The sequence below is a fragment of the Anabrus simplex genome, chromosome 12, assembly GCF_040414725.1.
Source record: "Anabrus simplex isolate iqAnaSimp1 chromosome 12, ASM4041472v1, whole genome shotgun sequence".
In the NCBI taxonomy this organism is placed as follows: Eukaryota; Metazoa; Arthropoda; class Insecta; order Orthoptera; family Tettigoniidae; genus Anabrus; species Anabrus simplex.
Genome location: NC_090276.1, coordinates 74759677 through 74781124, shown reverse-complemented (window position 1 = coordinate 74781124; position 21448 = coordinate 74759677). Strand labels below are relative to the sequence as shown.

The window sequence follows — 21448 nt, the reverse complement described above, 5'->3', positions numbered from 1 at the left end:
ATTAATTTAGTTCCTGGCTGACTTGATCTTCTACTTTGACATTTGCCTTTACATCTCGAGGAGTTGTGAAGTTCTGTTTCCTCCGGACAGTGTTCTGTGGGAGCTTTGAGAGTTTGATCTGGATTTGTGAGGTGAGTGGGTTGTGATGTTACTGAACGCCAGTACCTGCGTAGGTTTAACTGAAACCACACTGTTTCTTATTAGAATACGGTACATTTGGTTTCTCGGTATGTTTTCATGACTGTCTGTCGGTGCTCTCCGGTGTAAACTCTATAGTAGTCTATTGATCCAGTCTGTCTCTCTCCTAATTTCTTTGTCCGAGTCCCCATTGCCTAACGATGTAAGCTTCCCGTGTTTACGGTAACGTTTCCTGCAATGATGATCTCTTCATAATTCTCGGTGAGAAATTTTAATATTTGCATAGAAGGCCTCCATTTTCTCATTGCTCATTTCGTTCGTTGGATCACGGTCTCCAAGAAAGTTACTGTTGAAGCTATGACCTCTCTCTCAGCACGATCATGATAATTCTGCCGAAATAAGGACTGCAACTGTTAACTGCACGCTGCGTCTTATTATCCGCTATAACACCAATGCCATGAGTTCTCTATAACCATTGCCAATGTAGTAGACTTTTTGTACGGTTGTGAAGCTAGAGGACGCCAGCTTATTGGCACCTCTGAAATGTGGTGGTGACGAAGAATACCATGCACACAGAGGGGAACGAATGTGTCAATCAGGAATGAAGTGGCCATGAGAAGAACTCTTTCTTTACTCTGCTACCAGAGGACATTACAAGACAACTTAGGAAAGTGAACAGTCAGTGGTAAAGTGCCAAGAAGAAGAGTACCAAGCAGGTGCTGAGGTCGCACAGAAGCCTTTCAGGAAGATCATACGCGAGGCAGAAAATCGACAACAATTGAACCAACAAGTAATGTCCAGAACAAATTGAGAAAACATGTATGAGGTCAGTCTCGAGCGAATTATTAGAGGCAGACGGACTTAAGTCTTCTACGCAAAACTCTCCTGTTCCCGATCGTATAATAATAATAATAATAATAATAATAATAATAATAATAATAATAATATTAATAATAATTTGCTGATGACATTGCTATCCACCAGGCGAGTTGGCCGTGCGGTTAGGGGCGCACGGCTGTGAGATTGCATCCGGGAGATAGTTGGTTGGAATCCCACTGTCGGCCGCCCTGAAGATGGTTTTCCATGGTTTCCCATTTTCAGACGAGGCAAATGCTGGGGCTGTACCTTAATTATGGCCGCGGCCGCTTCCTTCCAACTCCTAGGTCTTTCCTATCCCATCGTCGCCATAAGACCTATCTGTGTCGGTGCGATGTAAACCCACTAGCAAAAAAAAAAGACATTGCTATCCTATACAACAACAGACAGGAAGCAATCGAGTCTGTAGAAAAACTCCATGAAATAGCAGCCAAATCAGGACTCCAAGTTTCTTATGAAAAGACAAAGTATATGGAAGGTTTCAATAATTACTCACCAAATATGGAAATATCGCTCACGTAGACCAATGTAAGTATCTAGCAAGCTAACAAAGAAAGAAATGAAAAACTTCAAAGAGCATACAAAATTACTTGGAACCGATACAATAAAAGAACGATATAAAAAGGTAAAATTACGACATTATAACGCAGTATGCATCTGAAACTATCATAACTGGTGGCAGATATCGAATAAAGACGATCGGAAAACAAGAAAGAAGTCCTTAGGAAAATGAGAAAATGGATGAAAAAGAAATCACAAGAAATCTATCAAGTTACAAAAAAATCACAGAAACAATGAGAAAATGACGATTACAATTTTATGGTCGCTTACTATATAACAGGCTCACAAAGACAACTTAGCCTTATCAGTTAAATTGGATAAACGAAATCGGTGAAGACCTAAATGAAATTGGCATCAATGAAGAAACCATTCAGCATAGAATATAATTCAGAATCTTAATTCTCAATTTTTCTGCAAAGCCCTCCCGACTAGAAATACAGGATGGATTGAACCTAAAAAGGAACACACGAAGAGGTTGAAGAAAAGAAGAAAAACCAAAAAGTACTAATCAGTTCGAACGCGCTCATTAGTTGGGCATGGTGAATCAATAATAATAATAATAATAATAATAATAATAATAATAATAATAATAATAATAATAATAATATACCACTTGAGACGTTCCACGTTTTTCTCTTTGAAGGTTGTACTGTTCGGTTCTTGTGATCTGTCCACTACTTTTTCATTCGTTTCGATTGTAATTTTCTCAATTCGTCTGAAACAGGTATAGCTCTTCTGTGTTAAATTTCTGCTGAAAATTTGAGAGTTCTTAAGAAGGGTGGTAAGGGTATGCTTGTTCTCTGCATCTGCTATCTCGTGTCCACCTGCTTTGAGATCTTGCTGAATTTCTTGGATACATTGTCCTTCTGTCTTCTTTCCAAGATTTCTCGTCACCAGTTTATCTTCTGCATTGTGTTGTTGATTGGGTCTATCCCTCGATAGACAGTTCCATTAGGAAGGATTCTCCAGACTAGTAGTAGTAGTAAATTTGTAATGCTGGGGAAAAGTGAAGTATTTAAATTACTTGTAGAATCCCGCCGCTAACGCACGGTGTAAGATATCAAAGGCAAGGCATTTTGGTTCAATCAGCGTCACAGACCATGCAGTAAAACGGATACAAATAAGAGTGGCGCGACGAAAACGGTCGAATGTTGTGTGTGTCCTTATCTTTAATTTATCAAAACCTCTCCGACCGATGATACGTGAAGGAAATTTACTGATTTGATACGGGAAGTTGTCGGACAAGGTATGACTACGCAGTACTGTGTAGGCAAGCCATGACCTTCCCTCCCCTCTTCTCCCCTCTCCTTTCCACAGGCATAAGACTCAGCCCTCCGTGAAGGAAGGGTGCGCTAACGCAGGTCAGGGTTAGTCATCCGTGTATGCCATGTGATGGTAAGGCATGTTTCTCTTTCATTGCGCAGTGTTTGGCTTTCTAATGTGCGGTGTTTGAAAAGTTTCCGTCCGTAGGATGTAAAACAAGGCGTCATATGAAATAGCAATTCATGGTTACAAGGTAAAGTATTCAATAATGAAAGGAAGTATTTATAATTTGTAGTGAAAGACTGACATACGATATGGGGAAAGATTACTGTACCTACGATGTATGTACTGCAAAAACCAATTTTTTACACGGTATTTATTTCAACGGTACTCTTCCAACGCGAGTTAACGTGTTCTGGAAATTATTTTCGGATATATTTTCTGAGTTCTCGAATCAATGGGGTGAATATCTCGACACCCAACGCTCTTTTGCCATCTTGGAATACCGTAACTTTAAAGCACGTGCCTACGGGAGGCGGTAAATTGTAGCTAAAGCAATTTTTTGTTAGTACCTACAGTAATATTTGTGTATAACTGTTGCCATTTATTGCCTTGATTTTTCGTATTTTATTCTTGTGAGGTCTAACGACTAAGAAACTTACATTCAGTACCTGTCACTCTTAACCCATTTGAATACGTTAGTTTTATATCTCTGTCCAGGTCTATTGTAGTGTTTACTTGACGTTTGACGCCATGTTGGACGTCTCAGACGACCCCGGCTTTGTGTGTGTATGCTTCTGGCGCCTCAACTTTCATTGTGATTGAAGCTTCGGTATGATTTTTGTCCAGATATTTCGTTGCCTCGTAATTTACAATTTTTTTTTCTATTTGCTTTACGTCGCACCGACATAGATATGTCTTACGGCGACGATGGGATAGGAAAGGCCTAGGAATTGGAAGGAAGCGGCCGTGGCCGTAAGGTACAGCCCCGGCATTTGCCTGGTGTGAAAATGGGAAACCACGGAAAACCATCTTCAGGGATGCCGACAGTGGGATTCGAACCCACTATCTCCCAGATGCAAACTCACAGCCGCGCGCTCCTAACCGCACGGCCAACTCGCCCGTGTTAGATAATCGTAGCAAAGTTTTGTTTTTTTCATTTGCCTACATTTTTTTGGATTATTTGAGCATATTCATTGATTCGTTTCCTGTAGATTAGCACCGTAGTTTTCGTGTTTACGGTATCTTCAAATAACTGATTTGTGTGCTTGTTTGAAGTGTAATTTTTGCGGGAGCTTGAGCGTAAATTTGACCTACGTTTCGTGTCTCTTAATAATGACAATAAATAAAACTTAGTTAAGGGAGCTGCAAGCTGTAGGTGAACATGTGAGCACATGCAAGTGAATCACGTGAAGGGAGTTATTCAGGAAGCCTGGTAAAATGAAGGAATTCTGGATGACATAATGGACAGGTTCATCTCTGAGGACAGTAGAGGCTCATCAGACACGGAGATACAATAATGAGGTACGTTACTGCACCTTGCTCTTTCTGAATGTCATTTCTTGTAATCGTGTGTTGAAATTAACAGCCTCGATATCCTCATTGCAAAAACATAGTGCATTGTTATTAATATCATTATTTTGTTGTCAATTCGTGCTATCTTCTATACAGTCGCTGCGCGAGCAATACCGCGTATCTGACAATACTGTTCCTATTCATTAGTTTCTTCGAGACTGGCCACGCCTCCCAGCTCCATATGGATATGCAGAGTATTAGAACAATTTTCGTTGTCCATTTTCCTATGCTAAATGAAACTCAGATACATTATCAGTAGGAGTGCGTAAATACGTCATGCAACCACACATTCCTACGATACGGTAAGGTTCATTTTCATTTACACATCGGCATAGGAACATGAGAGCTATACAGCAACCATGCATGCATACATCGCCAAATAAAGTTGTGCCTCCCTTTTTTCAAACTATTCTTTTCGTCAAGAATACTATCTCCCTCTCTCCAAACCAGCCTGGGGCCAGGGTTTCAGTTTCTAATACCTATTCACGGACGAACAATTACATTATGATCACCTACCTAATACATTGTAGGACCACGGTTGCCAGCAGAACCGCGACCTCTCGGCGTGGCAGTTGTGGTAATTATGTTTTTAAGAGGAAGTACAACTGGGCAACCATCCTCTATATAACACTAATGGGAAAGAAATAATGGAAGCGGTCCGACAATTTGAAAGATGAAGGTATCGGCCAAAGGAAGACATTTACCATTTGACTTGCTGGCGAATCACCTGGCATGTCTTTCAGGCTGACGACATTGTTGTCGCCAGGCCACGAAGGGCATGGAAATGAGACTTCCTACCCTTCGCAATCTAATACCGAGCCGGGCTGAGTGGCTCAGACGGTTAAGGCGCTGGCCTTCTGACCCCAACTTGGCAGGTTCGATCCTGGCTCAGTCCGGTGGTATTTGAAGGTGCTCAAATACGTCAGCCTCGTGTCGGTAGATTTACTGGCACGTAAAAGAACTCCTGCGGGACTAAATTCCGGCACCTCCGAAAACCTTAAAAGAGTAGTTAGTGGGACGTAAAACAAATAACATTATTATTATTCTAATACCGTCGGGGTCGGAAAAGAACAAGAGTTGACAAAGTGTAGTGGGATAGGACAGATGAAAATGAGGAGCCTAGCACAAGTAAGTTGAAGCTAAGGGCCCCGTGGTCGCCAGTCCAAGCTCCCAAGCTGAGTCCCTGGGGCGCCTTTTGACAGGTACAGGATACCGTGGGTGTTATTCTACCGCCCCCCACCCACAGAGGCGAGGCATCGATTCAACGAGGTGGTGGAAGATATCCTGGCGTACACTGCAGGGTGGTGGTGACGTAGCACGAACCCGCTTCTCCAAGTCAAACTCGGTTCATATCTCGGCTATTTGGGGGCCTTGACTTTAGAGCAAATTCACCACCATGTTCCTCGAACCAGTTCTTCACAATCCTGACAGTGTGATGTTTGAAAGGTAATAAATATGTGATGTGTTAATGACCTCACATTGTTTTTGTATTGAAAAGGTGGACATAACTATCCTCAATTTATAGTGTAAAGTGTGGCATGGCTCATTGTCCTGTTGGAATTCATCAAGGAGCACTGTTGAAATCAACGGATCCAGATATCGGATAGCTGTTACGGATTGGTGAACTGGAAACATCGCCCAGATTATCACACGACCTGTCTCCGCCCGACCGTGCAACCACGTGCCTGCGCCGCGCTCGACCGTCTACGTCATGGAACTAGGAATCTGGATTCATCGGACGAGTGGCGGCCATGTTGTGATGCAGTCAAGTGTTCTCTCCCCTGGCCCCTAGCATCAATGAGGCGCTGACCACAACAATACGTACTCATAACAGCAGCACAAGCCGCGCCGTTACGAGATGCTTGTGCCAAGACACGGCGCCTCCATAAAACGTCCAGGGATTGGCCGCTTTCCATTTTGACGGCGGAGACGCTACCTAACAGCAAGTCTTTTGTTTTTTTCGGGGGTGGGCGGGGGGTGCCCCCCAAGCCTGCCGGGTGGGGTGGCTTATGCGTCCTAGTGAAGCAGATAGCAGGTGCAACCATGTCGGATGGGTATCAGTCGAGAGACCAGACTATAACGAATGGTTCATCGAAAGGTGGGGGGAGGGAGGAGGGGGGGGTAGCAGCCTTTCGGGAATTGCAAGGACTTTAGTCTGATATAGCCTTGTAATAATACTACAGCATTAACTCCCGAGGACATGCAGTTCTGTATGTATGAATTATGTACTGACGATGGCTTCCTCTCTGGTAAAATATTCCAGAAGTAGTCCCCCATTCGAATCTCCGGGTGGGGACTATACGAGAGAGCAATCATCACGAAGATATACTAACATTTTGCGAGTCGGAGTGTGGAATGTTTAAGTTCGAATCGTTGCGGTAGGTTAGAGAAGCTGAAAAGGGAAATGGACAGACTAAAGTGAATGTAGTTGGTACAAGTTAAGTACATTGGCAGGAAGAGCAAGATTTTTGGTCAGGCGACTACAGAATTATCAACACAAAATCAAATTGGGGAAATCCAGGAGTTGGTTTAATAATGGATAAGAAGACGGTGCCCACCACAGTAGTGCAGGTCTGTATGCCTACTGGTTCTGTCGATGAGTGTAAAAAAAGAAGTGTGTACCGTAGGCAACGGCTCAAGAGAGAGGTGACACGTGACAGTTTGATCGGAGGGAAAATGTTACTGGACTGTTGTCACTAGTGTGTTATTCACCAACGTCAGCTACTTTTGCTGTTATCTTTGATTTCTAATGCTCGGATAACGCTCACTTCTGTATCCACCACTAAATTGATTATCTTAGTTTACCAAAACTAAGTTTTCGTTTCAATCAGAATGTTAACCTTAAATTTTTCATACCAGCTCGTGGAAAAATGACCACACTCTACCGTCTTTATCGAAAAGTAAAAATGTAGGTTCAGTATTTGCAAATAGTTTATCATAAATCATTTTTGTGTGCTAGTAACAAGAAACGAAAACAAAAAAAAGGGCTTAATATGATGTTCCAACGGAAGGAATTGTTATTGAATATGGTGGCAGTAACATAATTATCATAGAGATTAAAAAAACGTTGTGTACCATACAAGACATACCCGATGATGGCTGTTTGGATCATAGACAGGAGTGAGCGAGTCGAAGCTGTAGATAACTTAAAATGCGTTTCAATAATCTTATTGGCTTTACGTCCCACTAACTACTTTTACGGTTTTCGGAGACGCAGAGGTGCCGAAATTTAGTCCAGCAGGAGTTTTTACGTGCCAGTAAATCTACCGATACGAGGCTGACGTATTTCAGCATCTTCAAATACACCGGAATGAGCCAGGATCGAAATCGGTGTCATTGTAGTTCTCAAAGTATGTAGCGCGTTTTATTGCATAATCTTGATCATAACACTCATAACCCTCGCTGCTGTGGAGTTGTCTGCGAGCTGCCTGGCCGAGGCGGTAAAGGCGTGGGTTTGATTCCCCGTTAGGAAATGGAAAAATTTAAGAAACAAGATTTCCACTTCCGGAGGTGCGTTAGGTCCTCAGGTTTACTCAGTCTACACAGTACCAGGTTATTTCCCGGGGGCAAAGGCGGCCGGGCGTCGAGCTAACCACTCTACCTCACTAAGTGTCGAGGTGCCTTTACCTTCCACCCCTCCTGGGGCCTTCACGGCCTGTACGGAGATGATTTCGCTTTTTTTCTCTTAGATTTCCTATTTCGCCGGCCAGCCTTTCTCTGGTGAAATACCAATTATGCGAGATAATTTGTTGATGAATACAAATAACTGTTTTGTGAGCAAGATAAAGGATTTTACTCGCATTGGTCAATACGGGCCTGTGTTCAAACTCGATTTCTAATTCTGGCTTGAACGCGGGTGGAACCGCAGGTGCTTCTAGTCGTCGAATAATTTTGTAAGGTTTTCCAGTTGTGCTGTGAACTAGGTCGCTAACACCCCGCACTGTGAACATACTTGTCTCGCCACGATAATGCGGCACATTTTCTCACTTTGTTTCCCAGAACTTTGATAACACTTTCCGTCATCTCTTCCGTTTCCGTTCCCTCGCACAACGAGCTAATGTGCAACCTAGCTAGCCTTTCCTCCATGCCGCTGCCGTCCGGGTTAGATTTTCAGCCGGGTTGGGGATTTAATCTTAGTTGGCAGTTCGTGTGTGTGGTCTTCAACATTAGGTCATTTTCGCACACACGCAGGTGGCCCATGGACATCATTCGCAAGGCCTACACCAGACTCCTCCGGAGGTCATATTTATTATTATTATTATTATTATTATTATTATTATTATTATTATTATTATTACAAGAAAACAATACTTCAAGATTATCAGCGTGCACTACTCGGGACGTAAGGCTGTACACTAATAAGCAAATATCGCCGCCCTATTCTCTTCGTTTAATGGCTTATCACTGCTGCCAACTTGACTAGTTATATATTGAAATCACGACATAAACATCAACAAACTGAACGTCGGAGATTCTTGTACCCAAGTAAATGATCAATCAAGATTTATTCATAAGTCGGTTTTCAAGCTCAGTGAGGAATTAAGGAAATGTACGCACTCTCTCTCATCCTCACTCAATTTACTGTTATATATTTCTGCCTTTATTTTGATATAGGCATTACTATAAGTGTACTCGTAGGTGTTTGCCTGGTGGAAATAATTCAGATCCCTTCTTGAAATTTGCTATTACTTGTCGGACTGAAGGGAAACCACGCTGTAATAACACACACAAACATGTATATACATGTGCCGTAAGTCAGTAAGAATACACAAAGGCTAAGTCTGCAAACCGTACCAAAGTCGAGACAAGACAAGGTTAGGTTAGGTTAGGTTCATAACGAAATTTCCTTTCTTTTCAACTGACGTGATCTTTATAGAGAAGGTAACGTTGCTTTCCTTTTCGGAGGAGTTCTTGCAGATTTTTTCCTGCTTCTTCTTCTTCTTCATCATAATCATCATCATCATTTCCCTTTATCCAGCTGCAGCCGGGTAGGGGCAAATATGGTTCCTCTCCACTTTCTTCGGTCTTTCCACCACTCCTCCTCCAACACTGTGTCCCAGTCCAGGTTTCTTTCTATAATGCTGCGTTGAATGCTATCCTTCCATCTCAATCGTGGTCGTCCATGGCCTCTCCTTCCTTGGATTTGCATTTCGATCACTTTTTTGGCATTCTTTCGTCGCTCATTCGCTTTATGTGCCCAAACCATCTTAGTCGGCTCTTCTCTATTCTATCATTCATTTTTTCCACTCCAATTTCTTCCCGGATTTTCTCATTCCTTATTTTGTCTCTTCTACTCTTCTGGATCATACTCCTCAAGAACTTCATTTCGGCTGCCTGTATTCGACTCTCATCCTTCTTTGTCATTGTCCAAGTTTCTGCCCTGTAAGTAGTTATGGGTACGTAATACATCTTGTACATAGTATCCTTTGCTTCCGTTGGCACATCTTTGTCCCATAACATGTTTCTTACACTATGATAGAAACAACTTCCGGCTTGAATCCTCTTATTAATCTCAGCATCCAGTCAAGTATTCTCCATTAATTCACTCCCCAGGTATTTAAACGTTTCCACTACTTCCAGGGGCTTGTCTGCAAGTCTAATCTGACCTTTCCCTTCTTTCTCCCCTCTAGTCATAACAAGAGTTTTACTCTTTTCTACACTTATTTTCAATCCACATTCTTCGATCTTCCCATTCACCACATTCAACTGTTCTTGAACCTCCCTCTCGTCTTCTCCCCAAATCACAATATCATCTGCAAATAACATCATGTTCATTTCTCTTCCTCCATATGCTGCTTTTGCTGTTCTCATGATGTCATCCATTACTATTGTAAACAGGATTGGTGATAGAACACTTCCCTGTCTCAGCCCACTAGTTATTTTGAACCAACTTGTCCTGCCAACTTGTGTTTGCACGCAACTACAACATTCCTTATACAATGCCATGATCATTTTTATTAATCCCTGTCCAATTCCTTTTTGCACCAGACTGTCCCAAACTTTCGTCCTGGGGACACTGTCATATGCCTTTTCAATGTCAATGAATGTCATCACCATATCATTCCCGTACTCCCAATGTTTTTCCATTAGTTGTCTCAGAATGAAAATGGGCGCTCTTGTTGACCTTCCACTTCTGAAACCAACTGATTTTCCTGTATCTGATTCTCAGCCCTCAACCTTATTCTACTTTCCAGTATCCTTTCCATTATCTTAGCAACATGGGATATTAGAGTAATTCCCCTGTAGTTCTTCAAAACTTTATCACCTTTCTTGAAAATTGCCAATCCTCAGGGACCTCCTTATTTTCCCAGACATTCCTGAGAACCCGATATGTCCACTGCAGGCCTACAGCTCCAGCTGCCTTTATCATCTCCTCTGAAATTTCATCTATTCCAGCAGTTTTTCCATTCTTCATCTTTCTTACTGCCATTTCAATTTCATTCATTGTAATTTCTTTACCCATTTCTTCAACTAATTGCCTTTCCTGGTCGTCCACTGAATGACTGTCATCCGTTCTTATGTTCAGCAGCTTCTGAAAATACTCTCTCCATCTATTTTCCTGCTTCTTATACATCCTAATTGAATTGGACGAAATAAAACCATGTTACTAAAATGCTGTGTTTGTCATTTAACAGCAAGAACGTTATTAAATGCATTATAGGAACATGCCAGTCGCAATCTACTGAGCTGGTATTACTCGAACAGATTTAGAATCCTACAGAAAAAGAAAATATGCTTTACTTATACCCGCAAATGTAACGCTAGTGATTTTCACAAGACGGCGGTGGCAATACGTAAATCTTGCAAGTCACGAGGATGAGTGTGACTACATAGTGCCAATCTGCAAGTAGGGTCCCTAAACTGTGTGTTTAGCGGCACTGAATGGAACCCAAAAGGGACTATAGCTTAAGTTTAGTAGTAGTCATCCCGAAGGCTGGTTGGATCCTCAACAGCTTTATCACTAGCTCCCATAAATAGCCAAGGTGTCAAGCGAAGAGGTGTACTCGAAGTGATGCAGTTTCACATTGCTTTCCTCTCCGAGTGAAATTCTACTATACACAGTGAACCTAAGTTGTCCACCTCGCTTCTCATCCGTTAAATATATAGACATTGTGTTTTCAAGTTCTTAAATTGCATTAAGGGGTTCATAGAATACCTGTCCTATTCTCGATCACATACGTAATTACCAAGAAATAGGCAACAACTTTGTCTTTTTCAAACGGGATTGCTCTAATTTCACCCAATAGAACAATTAAGAATAGAGTGGCAAATTCACTAATGTGCTTGGTTTGCAGATCGGACGAGTACTTTTGGAGATATTGAAAGGGCAGTAGAGAGAAAGCGATGTGAGGTCCAGGGTATTGTCCTGCATGACCCACGCTTTGTTGATAACGTATTCCATGCATAGCACATTGTGCTGTCCGATTGTTTGATGGTTAGCCATACTCCTAAGAATAAAATTAGAAGAGACGTTCACAAGAAACTAAATGGACTGGTTTTGTTTCATTTTAAATTTTGAGGCGTAAATTAATTAAATGTTCACTGCCTGTTGCTAACATACATCGTTTTTAGAGTACTGTTAGCTTTAAGCAGGACGAAAAGAGCCCAACAATAAGTTGTCCCAGTGATCATGTCATTCATTAGATTTTGAAGGTTTTGATTTCATCTCGTGTACTAATGAGTAGGACCTGTATGTGAAAAACCCTGTGGCAGATATAACATGACGATCTGTGATCACCGAGTTTTGTTTGTCCAACCCTTGTCCCGTTTCCCTACGGGGTCGTGTATGAGGTGAGATGAATCTGTCGTGGCGGTTTTTTATGACCGCATACCCTTCCTGACGTAAACCTCATTAGAGGAGTTAATGAGATGAAATGAATGACGTGATATATGACAGTAGGGAGAGTGTGAGACCCGGTGCCGGCGCATAGCCTACTCCTGTCGAATAGCACCAAGGAGTCTGCTCAAGGCTTAACGTCTCCATCCGACGGACGAATCACAATCGTCATATGCCCTCACTCTATATGAGCACTGCGGAGAGGTTTGGAATTTAATTCAGGCTTTTGGCACGCAATCTAGTGATTACAAATTGTATACCACCACCTCCACTACCCTGCCGGCCAACATTCTGATGGTGAAAATGTTTTCGACCAACGGGACTCGAACCGGCTAACCTCTGTGTCAGACCGAGCGCCTTAACGATCATGGCCACCAGGCGGGCATCTGTGATCACCGAGTACGGTGAAGAATAAACCTACCAGTGCTGATTGCTGCATATGCGACATCATTGAAGAAAGAAGTCAAATCATTAACTGACTGTAACTAAAAATACCCTTTTTCTTACGGAATCAGTCTTTAACAACGAACAGAACACAGTTAATTATTCAACAATAATTGTTTTTAACTGGGTGGTGGGAATTGTTGAAGATATCACTTGCAGTTTTGCAAAAAGTGATCAAAGTCATTGTGTGACTACGCTAAACAGACATAATGCACAATGTGCGCACTTCTTAATTATCATTATTAATAATAATTGTTTTACAGTGAACCCAAGATGATCACTTTCGTATAGCAGAATGACGAGAAATAACGTTGCACCTCATTACCCTAGTTCGCCGCTTCAGTGAGAGCCAAGTCTTATACGACAACTTATTGAATTATACATGCATACATTGCAGAAGGGCGATTGGGTGTTTAAGAACCTTGGGTCAATAACAAACAAGGTAAGTGCCGGGCTAAGTAGCCTACTTGGCAGGTTCTATCCTGGCTCGGTCATATGTCACCCCCCCCCCCCTCCCAGTCGGTAGATTTACTGGCGGGACAGATTTCCGGCACCTTCGCGTCTGCGAAAGCCGCCAATAAGTAGTTAATGGGGCGTAAAAACATTCTTATTCTCTCGCCGTCTTCCAGCCTTCAATAAGTGTTGTACTGCGCGTCACCCCGTGTGGACCACATTTCACATGCAGTCTGCGTACATCAGTAAATATATAACCGCACTAATCTGTATAAGAATTTGCTTTGCATGTCAAAATTATGCAAACTACAGTAGATGGTTATATATTTAACTTTGCCATAATCCAAAACCACGCCAGAGAGTGCCCCCCAACCAGGGCACAATTTACCTATTAGTACTGCTGATATAAGAAAGTTTCTATCAATGATGAGAACATTTATTAGTACAAAAATGTGTCCTTATAATGTTTGTATACCACACACTTCTCAGAACCGAGAACAGAAGTAAGAGACTCGGTTTGATTTTTGAACGAGTCTATGAATATCGCTAAAACTTAAATCCTTTATGTCGTATTGCGCTTACGGATGTTAGTGCTCCTTTCTTCTGTCCATTGGCGAAACGTAAGATAAAACACCCTCTTAGCAATCGCATTATACCCAAGAAGGTAACGACGTAACGAATGGTTAAGAAGACTCGCATATTCTAGACCCCACGATAAGGTAATCTTAACTTCAGCCAGCCGAAGTTGACTACAAATATATATTTGCCTACAATGCCATGATACACAGGAACATATCAGGTAGAGGATATTCAGGTGATGGGTCTCATGATCGGTGTTAGGGGGACGTTCACCAAAAAATGGTGGTTGAAATGATGAGTCTTATTGTTAGAGAGATCAGCACTGACGAACTCGTGGACTGGGGGCTAAAAGCTCTCAGGTCTACATCATCCATACTCATCGGAATGAGATCAGCTGGCCTCGAGTCCAATCATACTTATATTTCAAGTTTTGTAGGAATTATTTCTCAAATTATTTTATAACTTTTTAAAATGTCTTTGTAGCTTTTAATTTCATTGCCCGTTTTTAGAATTGTTTAAATTTTTAGATCTAACTTTACAATTGATTTAGTTCTTTACAAACTATTTTTGTAATAAATGTAAACTGCATTGTGTATTCTTGGTCTTCGGGCGTCTTCTATGAGGGAAAATATTTATAATATAAATTTGAGCAGTTCGTAATACTGTTCCCTACCCACAGTCTTTAAGGACTTCGTTTCAGAAATGTCAACCTTTGTGTTTTTCTTGTCTTCAAAGCGTCAGTTTTACAACCTGGTCAAAGAGAAGACTAATTTGCAAATGATCCGAAGTTGACTTTCAAAACTCCTAAATACAACAACAACCACCCCGAACTTCTTGACTCAGACGTTCTATAAAATCACGGTTTGTCCGTGGAAATCGTGAAATAAAGCATCGATAACGTACTTAAAAACAGTACAAAGCGGAAGATAGTCTACAATTAACACATTCTGATTGAAGAATGCAGGATACTCACCAGATGTGGTATACAGTGCTGAATATCCATTATTTAGCTCACTGTATAGCAACTTTTCACTCATACCATGTAACTTTATTGTTACAAATTACTTTCACATTATCACTTCGCGAAGTCGCGCGCTACTTGAAAACAAACGTTGTTAGCAACCTGGGGCACATATTTCGCAACAACTAGCCTTCTGATCATTGTAGAGATACAGGAATTACCGGTATGTTGCGTGTGCTTATACGTTGTCGAACAGAACGAAATAAAAAATACACGGTATACACAATAGGGAACATGCATGATCCGGGGTTTTAATTAAAAATATGCTAATCTGATACAAAATTGCATGCAGAATTCAAAAATGTGATCAGAATGTACAAATAATAACTCCAAACATGATAAAAATCTACGAAAATGTCACGTCACGCAAGTACGCGATCTCATTGGCCTGACGTCATCGTACAGGTTGACTGAATTAGCAGACGAAATAACACGTAGTGTGCTGTGAGAAGCAGGATACACTTCGCGTATTTCTACTTTACGTTAGTGTCTAGTATGGTTAAATTCGAGGTCTATACATTGGATAATAATCTGAGTGGTATATTTTAGACTTAAAATGAATCCTGCGCAGACAGTGAGGCAGAAAACTTATAAATGATGTAGAGTTCCGATGTGCAATAGCACATACCCTATAATGTAACAAAGAATAGGCGTGTACAGCATGAAAGGAAACGACGTGAATTTAACAAATGTATAACTCTACACAAAACCAATGCTTGTCTGTTGGAGTCTTATAAGTTAACAATGCTCAATTATAATAATTATCATAATATTAATGAAATAAATAACATAATTGCACACAGGTGAAAATAGTGATGTAGGTGTTTAAAATATAATCCAACTTAGCCTAAGTTTTAGGTTATACAAGCCAAGTCAATAAACCGAAGGGTAAAAATACCGCGCGAGTTGGCCGTGCGGTTAGGAGCGCGCAGCTGTGAGCTCGCATCCGGGAGATAGTGGGTTTTGAACCCCACTGCCGGCAGCCCTGAAGATGGTTTTCCGTGGTTTCCCATTTTCACACCAGGCAAATGCTGAGGCTGTACCTAAGGCCACGGCCGCTTTGTTCCCATTCCTAGGCCTTTCCTGTCCCATCGTCGCCATTATGTGACGGTGTGACGTAAAGCAAACGGCAAAAAAAATAATAATAAAGTCACAGCACCCAAAGACATTCCTGTATTGAGCGACTAAAATGTCACCAGGACACTTTTCTTTCCTGATCTGCTCAGCTTGTTAAAAGCCAAATGTAATTAATGTTACTGGCTTCACGCCCCGCTAACTACTTCTACGATTTTCGGAGACGCCGATGTGCAGGAATTTAGTCCTGCAGGAGTTATTTTACGTGCCAGTAAATCTACCGACACGAGGCTGACGTATTTGAGCACCTTCAACTACCACCGGACTGAACCAGGATCGAACCTGCCAAGTTGGGGTCAGAAGGCCAGCACCTCAACAGTCTGAACCACTCAGCCCGACTTGTGAAAACTAGATGAAGTCATATTTACCTTTATCATGTTTAACTTTTTCCCTCCACAAAGATATTTAATTCTCTTTCATGGGCCCCGAAAGTGGGTAGGCCAGTTGTCCCAACCATAAATATATATATTTTTGGGAATGATAGATTATAGCCCTATAGTACTATGATCTTTCTTTCTTTCCTTCTTTCTTTCTTTATCAGTTTATCCTTCAGGGTTGGTTTTCTCTCGGACTCAGCGAGGGATTTCACCTCTACCTCTTCAAGGGCACTGTCCTGGAACGTGAGACTTTGAGTATGGTGATGAAACTGGTGAGGAGGGCCATTACCTCGCCCAGGGGGCCTCACCTGTTATGCTCAACAGGGGCCTTGTTGGAGGATGGGAGGATCGGAAGGGATAGACAAGGAAGAGGGAAGGAAACGGCCGTGGCCTTGGGTGCCTGGAGGAGAAGTAGGAAAATACGAAAAACCACTTCGAGGATGGCTGAGGTGGGATTCGAAACCCTTCTACTCAGTTGACCTCCCGAGGCTGAGTAGACCCCGTTCCAGCCCTCGTACTATTTGTTTTCAACTTTCATGGCAGAGCCGGGAATCGAAACCGGGCCTCCGGGAGTGGCACACATTAACCACTACACCACAGAAGCGGACTAGTACTATAATGCTACCTATATGTTTATGTTAGTGCTGAAATCCGATTTCTTACTTTACATTTTCGGGCTTTCAGCATTAGTAATGTTATTCTTTAATAGGGGAATCAGTCTAGAAGGAAATGTTGAAAGTGATGTGATATCTATCCAGGTTCGTTGTTATCCTAATACTATGGTTTACAGTACATTGCACGTATATAAAAGACGCCACTTACAAACCTGCTTGTTATCCGCGAATTTCTGCGGCCACAAAAGTCGCATTTTTCAAGAATGATGACATCTATACATGGTAGATTGTCTGACTGTGCTGTTTTGAACCTTACTTCTGTCATATCGAAGTTATTCGCGATCATGAATAATAAACAATCGGCTTTTAGCAACGGCTGATGCACAACGGCTGGTAGAGCTCCATGCGGTACTGGATCGTGACGTCACAGCGCGCCTCTTACGTCAGAGGCCGTTTCACTCGCCTTGCGGAAAGGCACTATTAAATATTTTTTTAATGGTAGAAAACAAGGCAACATACCACAATGTAATACGTTTACGTACTATTTCATTAGTGTACTTTTCAAAAAAAATATTTTTGAACATGATGCATGTTCCCAATTCTTGCCTGTCCATTATTGACCAGCGAAACAACTAAAAACCAGATCACATTTCGAGGGTTGGATTCATTCATTTCCTTCATTATCCCCGAACTCCACTTCACCGGCGGGTGAAATGCCTACATTAATCATTTCAACCACCGCAATGCCTAAAATATTTAACGTCAAGACAGAAGACACGCGGACGAATGACTCCAACTCTGACGGCATGGATATCAACCAAAAAGAACTCTGGCAGTCATAGCCACGGTTACTAGACTAGTAATCATAGCTGCTCCCGCCAAGTTCGTCATGCTCATTGCAGCACTACCTTCTTGATGTACAGGCCGTATTGTTGCTCCGATGACGTCACGCAAAGAGGCCAACTGTTTCTTCCGTGCGACCCGTGCAATGCAAGGACATGATACGTCTGTACCCCTTTTAATTTTTAAATATTCACAAATGTATTAATATTACAGGTCAGGTCACTATCACCTGTAATTGCGTCATAACTCGTAAGTCAGGTCTATGTAATTTTAGAAGAAATAGGTTTGAAGTGCGATTTTCGCGTTCAAAGCTAGAGTGTTATACTCGTCAATTTACCCAACAAATGATTATTTTTCATTAATACAAATACGGATACAACAAACGTGCAACAATAATAATAATAATTATTAATAATAATAATAATAATTATTAATAATAATAATACACTTAACCTTCATACCTCTAAATGGCCATAAATACAGTAACTTTAAGGCAGTGATTCCAAACAGACGGAAATTTCCCGCAGACGAGAGGAAAATTAAAAAAAAATGGACATGGTTGAGGAGTCGTTAGAAAAAGGGCAGCATTTAAGTGTCTGGAAAACGTGGAAATTTTAACATTAGGTAGTGGTGATTATTGTTTTAAGAGGAAATACAACTTCGCAACCACTAATCGGAGAGAAAAAGTGGGAGGGGTCAGATATTTCGAAAAATGAAGGTATCTTCCAAAGAAAGCAAAGGGCCACGAAGAACGTGAAAATGAGACTTCTTTGGCTTCGAGTGCTCTAATACCGTCGGGGTCGGAAAGAACAAGCGTTGACCAATGGGGGTCGGATAGGATAGATGAAAGTGAGGAGCGTGGGTCAAGTGGAACTCATGGCAGGACTCGGTTAATGGCCCCGTAGTCGCCAACCGACGCTCGCAAGTTAAAAGCCCCTGAGACCCCTTTTAGTCGCTTCTTACGCGAGGTAAGGGTTACGGTGGGTGTTACTCTACCGCTCCCACTCACAGGGGGAAATTTTAAGATCACTGCACTCTAGTTACATAAAATGTTAGTTTCCCTATACGTTAAGACAAATGCACTGCCATCTTAGAATGAGAACGATACTTCCGTCTTGATGCATCCTATTTTTGCTATCACTGGCAATGTGGACAGCAGTTGAATGTGTAGTTTATCTTTTATTAAGCTACTTATCAATAGTATTTTAAATAGATGCGCAAGAAATGTTTAATAGCATAATGAATACTGAATATGAGCGACAGTAAATATTTCAAAACGAAAATATTAAGATTCCCGGCCGGGTCGGGGATTGTAACCTTAATTGTTTGTCTGGCTCGGGGCTGAGTGGTTGTGACATCGTCTGCTGCACCAGTCTGTACCGAGCTAGGAAGGTGAGTCTGATCAGCCCTGCCTGTCGTAAGGTTCAGTGTTAAGTTTTGACATCGACTTGTCTTATGGTTGGGAGTCATCAGAAATTAGCAGCCGTTGGTGGATGGCCATGATCGGGAGACATATTTATAATAATTTTATTTTCACAAAGGGAAACATTGTTTCTTTATTTCAGCTTTTGTGTACTAATACTTCTGTCTGTGTTGTTCGTGCGTGTCGCAGGGAATTCTCAAGAACAAAGGAGGCCGTGGTGTGACTGTTCGAAGTTAATGGAAGAACACTGTCGCAAACATCTAAGATTCTTTGGAGCGGCAAGAGAAATCTTTTCGTGAAAGTTAAAAAAACACAAGTTGTGTGTAAATGATTGACTACCAGTATGACAATTGTTACCGAGCGAGTTGGTCGCTCAGCGGTCAGCTTAGTGGGTTCGAACCCCACCGTCGGCAGCCCTGAATATGGTTTTCCGTGGCTTCCCATTTTCACACCAGGCAAATGCTAGAGCTGTAGCTTCATTAAGGCGACAGCCGCGCTGATGTGTTGGTGCGACGTTAAACAAGTAGCAAGGAACAATTCTGTTATTACTGGAATCCCGTAATAAACACCAGGATTTTTTTGTTACCTTGCTAAAGTGGTTCTCTCTTCTCTTCTCGTACACAACTTTGCTGAAATCAACAGCATTACTCCTTGCCTTTGAATAATTATTTAGCAAAACATTTGCAATAACAAAGTATGTTTCTCCACATAATGTACTAATTTCCATCCAGACACACGTCAGACTTAGTTTAAACGTGCCAAGCGTAAGAACATGTGAGGATTCCATGAAAAAAATCATATTTAGCGTATACTAAACCACATTCGTAAGTGCGTCGTCGATTAGAGAATTAGTTTCTATTTTCTATCACTTACAATGCAATGGCAAGGAACTGTACTCCTAATCAAAGAGAATAGTAAAAGAAGCGTTCTGACAGCTAGCGCGGGGAGGGTCCGTTTACTTCAGGACTACGGTTGCCATGGACACTTAGGTCGACTCACTGCGGTCGCCGTAGAGATGAGCCTGCTGTCCACTTGCAGTTGCAAGCCCCTTTCCTCAGCAACGGCACAAGAGTAGCCCCTCCCTCCTGGTGGTGGTGGTGATTAGTGTTTTAAGAGGAAGTACAACTAGGCAACCATCCTCCCTCCCTCCTGCACTATGGTCGTAATATGACAGTTCGCAGAGGGAGGTGCGTTTACAGCCTGCCTGGGTGGGGAGGAGGGAGTGAGGGGTATCGTTGCCATGTAAACATAGGTGGACCCACTGCGGTTGCCATAGAGATAAGCCTGCTGGCCGGCTCGTGTTGCTTGGAGTTGCCAAACCTCTCACTTCTGAGCGGTCTGAACGAACGAATGAACAAGTGAGCCGATAGCGAAGGGGAGGGGAAAGGAATGTGGCAATACAGTACGGTGTCACGTGCAGTGCTCCTCCCTCCAGACCTGTCTGTCAGAACGCTTCTTTCAATATTACGAGTGTAGTTGACTCCTTGCCCCTAATAGGCGTAAGTGGCATAACTTTCTACTTATAAAAATAGATTTTATTTCGAATTTTTAGCTTTAGGCAACTACAGAAGTGGACAGTTTGTTTGCTCTAGCTCTGGAGATTCTTGAACAAAAGTGTTCGTGAAGATTTTTTAAAATGTCGCCTTCGCCACGGTGTAGGCTGTGGCCGCACTGCTCGGAACTGTGTTACTTGCTCTCAAGAAGAGTCCAAGTTGGTAATAAAATTACTTCTTATTGAGAATTCTAGTTTGAAGTACAAACTATTCTACCTGGGTCCTTCTTGTTGGGTACACCAAGCAAATTAGTCTAGGTCTGTGAATGGGGCGCTTGATCTTCTCTACAATTACGGAATCATTCGGACACATTTTATGAATATTTGCGAATGACTACAGAAACGTTCGATATTCTGCTGACTAAATTCAAGTAACACTTCAGAAGCAGGACGCCAGCTATAGAAAATGCTTATCACCCAAAGAAAGACTCGTAGTCACTTTCAGGTAAGTAAAAGACGAAAGCATTCTTTTGTTTTTATGACATAGGCGTACTAAGATTTTCATTTAAAGAAAAAAAAAAGCGCGCAAGTCAAGGAAAAAGTTATTTGAAGTTTTGCACGTACGTTGCTATTAAACTTGAAAACTCGTTTTGGTCCTTTCCATGATCATTCAGATGCGGAAGTTCAACCGGGGCAAGTGTCAAAAAACCTTGTGAGACATGGTTTAGAACCCAATGAAATAGCAGAGTTGTGCAAATCACTAACCAACAAGGGATCAAAAAGCTGTTCATTATGCTCGCTCAGTTTTTTGAACGTAC

At 41.9% G+C, this 21448-nt stretch overlaps 1 protein-coding gene across 1 annotated transcript in view; it reads left to right on the top strand.

The window, feature by feature from the left end:
* The first annotated feature begins 2960 nt into the window (after positions 1–2960).
* Positions 2961–21448, top strand: part of LOC136884292 (bestrophin homolog 24) — a 225392-nt gene continuing 206904 nt past the window's right edge. The window contains exon 1 of the mRNA XM_067156361.2: positions 2961–3091. The gene's annotated coding sequence lies outside the window, so the exon portion shown is untranslated. The remainder of the gene's footprint in view (positions 3092–21448) is intronic.